This window comes from Mandrillus leucophaeus, unplaced genomic scaffold (assembly GCF_000951045.1).
Source record: "Mandrillus leucophaeus isolate KB7577 unplaced genomic scaffold, Mleu.le_1.0 Scaffold142, whole genome shotgun sequence".
Lineage (NCBI taxonomy): Eukaryota > Metazoa > Chordata > Mammalia > Primates > Cercopithecidae > Mandrillus > Mandrillus leucophaeus.
Window position 1 is genome coordinate 4,154,779 of NW_012101388.1, and position 7,461 is coordinate 4,162,239.

Sequence of the window (7,461 nt, forward strand, 5' to 3'; positions counted from 1 at the left end):
GTTTAGATTTATTCACATAAGTATGTGCATTAATTTGAAAATAAATACTTACATAAAATTATATAAGATTGGTCAGGGACTGTGGTTCAGGCATATAATTCTAGCACCTTAGGAGGCCAAGGTGGAAGGATTGCTGGAGGCCAGGAGTCCAAGATCAACCTGGGCAACATAATGAGACTCTCATCGCTACAAAAAAAATAAATAATTAGCTAGGCATCATGGCACACGCCTGTGGTCCCAGCTACCTGAAAGGCTGAGGTGAGATTGCTTGAGCCCAGGAATTTGAGGCTGCAGTGAGCTATGATGGTAGTGCTGCACTCCAGCCTGGGTAACTGAGCGAGATCCTGTCTCTTAAAAAAAAAGAAAAAAAGAAATTACATAAGATTAATAAATTACAGAGATAGGCCAGGCACAGTGGCTTATGCCTGTAATCCCAAAACTTTGGTAGGCCAAGGCAGGCAGATTGCCTGTCCTCAGGAGTTTGAGACCAGCTTGGGCAACACAGTGAAACCCCGTCTCTACCAAAATACAAAAAATTAGCCAGGCATGGCGGTGTGCACTTACAGTCCCAGCTACTCGGGAGGCTGAGACACGAGAATTGCTTGAACCTGGGAGGCAGAGGTTGCAGTGAGACGAGATCACGCCACTGCACGCACTCCAGCCTGGGTGACAGAGCGAGACTCCATTACCAAAAAAAAAAAAAAAAAAAATTAATTAATTAGATAAATAAAAATAAATTACAGAGATAAATATATCCCAATCCCAACTTGTCATATACATATTTCTGTGAAGCAGAGGGAGAGGTGGCATCATGCCTTCATCAAGAACCTGCTACCTCTCAGTATCTTCATGTGCTGCATCTTAGCTGTCACACTAACTGTATGATACTGACCTTAACCAGTGATGAAATGGGACTTAATGTGGATAATTGGTCCAGCCAGGCTCACACAACCAATACCTGATACCTGCTTTTCTTCTCTGGGTTAGAGTAAAAAGAATGTTCACAGCAGAGATGAGCTTATGAATTGACTGGAAAATAATTTTCTTTAAAACTTCTCTAGGGAAGAATTCCACAGACCACATTCTTGGCACCATCCTGCCACCCATCTTGGTCCCTGCATTTGTGCTCTTGAAAAGCCCAGCTTCTCCTCTCCCACCACCAAGAGGGAGTTCAGTAGTGAGTTCCTGTTAGGAGTCATCCCAGCCCAGCCTAAAGCAGTCTCTTCTCCTTCCTGAAGTTCCTGCTTGTAACACTACTCATACTTATCACACAGGATTGTATATTGCTTATTTCTCCATATGTTAATAGATTGTAAACTCTTTAAAAGTAGGGATTATGCCTTATGCAGGGAGTTCCCTGTGAAACTGTGAACGCTGGAAACACGATGAATGAATGCTCATTTGTGAGTGCCAACAAGTATCCACGATTTGGTAAAAATGCAGAAACACAGAGCGGTGGGGGTGTGATGTGCTGGGGATGCTGGTGAAAAAGAGGAGCCCGAAAAGAAGGATGGAGAAAAACACCAAGCTGAGGAGCAGCTTTATTCAATCAGTAGAATATCCCTAACTCGGAGCCTATCAGAACTGACCTGACTACATAAAGAAGCCTTGGGCATTAAGTGTCAGAATTCACTGTAAGATCTGCGTGAGAGACCTTACAAAGGTAACATTCAATACTTTTGTAAAGTACTGGGCTCCATTAATAAGTTTCCCTACAATTTCATACCTGACAGTCTACATAAGATAGCATTATGCTGTGTCTGCTGCAGTGATGCCCTAGAAACAGAAGACTGTTATAAGGTCTACTTTATTTTCCCATAGGAATAATGCTACACCTTGGCATCAAGTAGTTCACAGAGGCAAAAATAAAAAGCACCACCAGTTACTAAGTGTCTGCTGTGAGCCAGACATTGTAGTTTATCTCTCATCTTTGCAGAAACCTTGTAAAGTAGGAATTACTAGTCTAACTTTAAAGATAAAACTAAGTTTTAGACCAGGTAATTGTTCTTGAGTCTCACTTCAAAATCTCTAATACTTTCTGTTACACCACGGCATCTCAAGAGTCAGGCGTAAAAGTATAGGGGCAACTTTAAGCATCCACAGTAATTTCAAGTGATATAATTATTTTCTGCTTCAAGGGACTGATTTAAAGCAGCAAGATAATTTAGAGGTGATGTAGCTTTTTCTCTTCACCAACAAGCAAACTAAAGACAAAAGAGAGAAGCTAAGTGACCTTCCCATTGCAAGGCAGTGGGATAGCTGAGTATAGAACTGAAGTCTTCTGATTCCATCACACTACCTTTCATCCAAAACCCTTCCTTTACTCTCTGAAAAAGGCACCAAAGCTGTTGAGTGGAAGAGGCAGGCTTACACCCTAGGACTTCTGGACTCCAGCGAGAGCTCTTTGCACAACATTACAACGTGTAGACACAACACCATAAAATTACAATGTCACTGTTGGTACTTCTAAAATATATCTGTGTTGTTAATACTCATGAGTTAGACAATCAATGCACAATGCTGCCCTTTTAGGGAAATTTAGAAGGAGCTTGGAGAGTTAGGTACCTTTCACATAATAGTCAACTCAATTTAGATTTGTTGATTGACATATTGGCCACTTGCATCAATTACATGATACTTTACACTCTGGGGTCTTTGAAGAGAGCCAACTTCTAAATAAGTTAATGTTTCCATCTCCCTCCGAGGTATACATTTCCCCTGACCTAAATCAACCCCTTAGGGGCTCTTATAATATCCCTTTCCTGAAGTTTCTCACTTGACCCTGGCACAATAAGACTACTTTGTTTAGGGGTATTCCTTGCCTTGATAGGGGTAGTATGTTTTCTCTTTTAAGAGGGAACCTGAACCTTTTGCTACTACAAAGTCCCTCCATTGGAAAAAAAAAAAAGGAGCCCTAAAACACAAAGAGTGAAAGCAAAACATTTCTGTCTTTTCACGTCTTTATTGGTAATGTTCCCAAGCATAACATCTCTTACTACAGCATTTTAATAACCTGTGAATACCTAATCATAGACTATATAAGAGGCTGGGCACGGTGGCTCACACTTGTAATCCCAGCACTTTGGGAGGCTGAGGTGGGTGAATCAGGAGTTCGAGACCAGCCTGACCAACATGGTGAAACCCTGTCTTTACTAAAAATACAAAAATTAGCCAGGCATGATGGCGCGCACCTGCAATCCCAGCTACTCGGGAGGCTGGGGCAGGAGAATTGCCTGAACCTGGGAGGCAGAGGTTGCAGTGAGCCGAGATCGCACCACTGCACTCCAGCCTGGGTGACAGAGTGAGACTCCATTTTGGAAAAACAAAAAACAAAAAAACACAGACTATATGACAGGCACTTGTGATTAATACTGGAATCCACTGTTTCTCATATGATTTTTGCAGACTCAGTATGCATCTTTACAAAATCTATGACAAATTTGTTTTTCGGACTGCAACTAGTGGTCGTTCACATGTTACTAAGTGTGTTTTGCATGATACTCTTTGGCCCAATGCTTTGTTGCGCTAGGTTAGGTAAGCTACAGAATTCTCCAACAGGACCAGGGGTGGAGGATGGAATTTTCCAATGAAAAACACAGCCATTTTGCAACTTTGAAAATATCACTGGCCCAGAATTGCCCTTGGGGATAGTTTGTCTGGCATAGAGTAGCTTATTTTCCCAGGACGACCTTAGGATATAATTTGGTAATGAGATCATTTGGCAACCTTGAGGTTTAATACAGTGAAATTAAATAATTGAATTGGCTGTGGTTTTTAACTTACTCTTCCAAGGTGGAATTTGGCCAAGATTATGAGTAAACATTTGGGCTTCCAAGACTTCCATTTTGGGATTACGATTTGAATAATATGAAAAGACAGCTCTGTTTGGTACCACTGAGTGCCTTTACATGAATAAGTAGATTCTTTCACTGTATCTAGTTTCTTCTCTAGGCATAGTTCAGGCCCAGCCCTTTCTATGATCACTGAAACCAACAGCTCTCACTGCTTGTTTATAACTTATAAGCTGTGAAATATATTTATCATTCATTTTGACCCATAAAGACTGCCTTCGGTATATAACTGCTTTATTCTTTCAGTTGTATTAGAAGTTTTCAAGAAGGGGCCATGTTTGACTTCTGTCTGGGATTCATTTCTCTTAAACATCAAATTTAAGTGCTGCATACCTGACAGTGTCTCAATTAACACCATCAGACTGAGTGATTGAAAACCATTATTGGTTCTAACACAGCTGTGCCATGAATTCTATTGTCTCTTCTTTGAGTCTGGGGGTTGACATCTATTTACACATATAAATAAGAATTCTGTCCCACATGCTTTGATTTCAAAGCCCAACATTATTACAGCTAAAGTATAAATAGGAGTATTGAGTGTCTTGTGTACTTAAAACATTGACCTTAAAGTGCCCTGAAACAGCAACTTCTAATAAAACATTGTGAAAGTTTGGCAATTTTTGGTTTTTCATTGGGAAACTGATAAATTACAAAGAAGGTAACCAGCTGATTTTCAGTCTTAAGGTTCCAATTGATGTGATCTTTTTTGGGGGTCCCCAGTCCTGTTTCCTTACTTCCCACTACCCAGAGTATTATCCTCACCTGTTACTCAAAAATTTCCCTAAGGGCCATTTACTAAAAGTTTAGCTTGTAATTAAATCATAAGGCTTCTCTGTGTGTTCCACACAAAACCACAACCACAGCTTATTTTTTTTCCTGACAGTTATATTCTTTTTGTTTTTATAGCCAATTTGTTTTTAGATATTTTTTCTTTTCTTTTTTCTTTTTTTTTTTCCAGACAGGGTCTCACTGTTGCCCAGGCTACAGTGCAGTGCCACGATCTTGGCTCACTGCAACCTCCACCTCCCAGGCTCAAGCGATTCTTCAGCCTCAGCCTCCTGAATAACTGGGATCACAGGTATGAACCACCACGCCCGGTGAATTTTCATACTTTTTGTAGAGGTAGGGTCTCACCATATTGCCCAAACTAGTCTCCAACTCCTGAGCTCAAAGCAATCTGCCCCCCACTCGGCCTCCAAAAGTGCTGGGATTATAGACTTGAGCCACTGCACCCAGCTGTGGCAGTTATATTCTTTTTAAAAATAGCTGCAGTATCAAGAAATGATATAAAGTTATGCACTTTGAAAAGGAAGAACAGGGAGATAGAAGCAAAGCTTAAGGTCTCAGGAAAGATTTGCCTGAAGTTGATACAAATGAGCTTGTAAAAAGGTGAAGGACCTGAGCATGGTGCTGCACAACTCTAATCCCTGCTACTTGGGAGGCAGAGGCAGGAGGATGACTTGAGCCCAGGAGTTCCAGGCTACAGTGATACATGATCTATGCTCGTACCACTGCACTCTAGCCTGAGTGACAGAGTAAGAGAGCATTATACTATTTTCAGGAAAAAATATTACTAAACAAACATCATAGGCATCATATTTGAGCCCTCTCTGATACATAATTTCTACTCTTACGATGTATTCACTTATTTCTGCTTAATCTTGTTGACTTGATTTAGCAATCAAATAGGACAATGAAAAACTAATGTAGACTAAAATTCCTGGGAAAATATGCAGTTAGATAATGATACGCAAAATTCCTTTGCTCATCTAGCCAATCATTAGCCCGATGATGGCATTGTTGCTAGTTGGGAGATTGTGCTATTCGGTGCTGGGGGAATTTCTGAAATAGAACCTAAATGCTCCTGAAACTAGTCCATGAGAAATAAATACAGGTGGATTTTTGGAATAAAAATGATTCCACTCCAATACTCTCACCCTAGATCTGCGTGTTGATTTAGTGATAGCATCTTGGCACTCCAAATTTTGCCAATTCAAAAGACAACTGGAATGAGTTACTCTGGAGAAGGGACACTCGGTGGACAATAAGAGCTTCTAGATCCAGATGAATTTTACTGCTGGAACATGTATTAGTTAGCATATTTCCAAGGTATGGAAAACTAATTCCTTTTTTCTAAACCAAGTGCTTCCCCTCCATACAATGTTCCAAGGCAGTGCCTTACCTTTCTTTATAAGCATCTGCCTTTGCTCACTCCTATTTTTTATTATCTATTGTTGATATCAAAATAAATGCAACAGTTGTCTTAGTCTTATAAAACATAAATTACATATTCACATATATATATATAGCACCAACAAAAGTTTTATAGTTGCTTGTGAGCATAGCATTTAGAATATGAAATCTTACACATTTCTCTTATGTTGAGCAGAATATTAATTTTTCCTATCTCCTCTACAGAGATGTGTTCTGAAATATTACTGTAGCAGATATACCCCAATAAGTCATACCTCTGTGTAATTTCCTTCTCCTTGAGTGCAGGCAGAACCTGTGACCTACTTCAAACCAATAGAATATGGCAAAGGTGAAAGGATTTTGCAGATGTAAATAAGGCATCTAAAGAGTTGATTTTGAGTTCACCAAAAGGACGATTATCCTCAGTGAGTCCTACCTAGTCAGGTGAGCCATTTAAAGAGAGTATGAGCTTTCCCTAAAGTAAGAGACTTGAAGCAGCAGAAACTCTGCGAGCACACATGCGCACACATGCGTGTGTGTGTGTGTGTGTGTGTGTGTGTGTGTGTCTGGCTTTCAAGAAGCAGGTTATCAGCTATCATGAATTCTACAGCTCCAGGGAAATGAATTCTGACAACAATCACAGGCAGTTGGAAGCATATCCATCCCCAGTTGAGCTTGCTGATGAAAATGCATCCCAGCCTACACTTTGATCTCAGCCTTGTGAGACCTTGAGCACAGAACATAGCTAAGCTGGGCCTGGCTTCCCGATCCACAGAAACTGTGAGACAATAAAAGTATGTTATTTTAAGCCACTGAGTTTGTGCTAATTTGTTATGCAGCAATAGAAAACAAATCTAATCATATTTCACATGCTAAATGATTCTTTATAAGACACTAGAAGGCTTTCCTTTAAACTTTGGGAGAATATAAAGATGTCTATTCTTGACACTTTTTATTTTGTATGGGAAAGAGGAAAAGGTATCATTGTTTGCAGAAGTTTTCATCATTTGCCTGGAAACCCCCAGAGAACAGGTAAATGATCTATTAGAAACAAAGTCTCTGCCAAAATCAGCCTGCATATATTCATGGTCTCCCGTATATAAACCATAATCTGCTAGAAAATATGGGAAGAAAATATATTACTTATGATAGCAACAACAGTACAATAAAATTCCTAGAGATAAATCCAAAACAAATGTTCAAAAACCATGTGAAGAAAAATATAAAACACTGCTAAGAAGCATACAAGAAGCCAGGTGCCATGACTCATGCCTATAATCCCAGCACTTTAGGAGGCCAAGATCGGCAGATCATGAGGTCAGGAGTTCAAAACTAGCCTGACCAACATGGTGAAACCCCATCTCTACTAAAAATACAAAAATTAGCCAGGCATGGTGGTGCGTGCCTGTTATCCCAG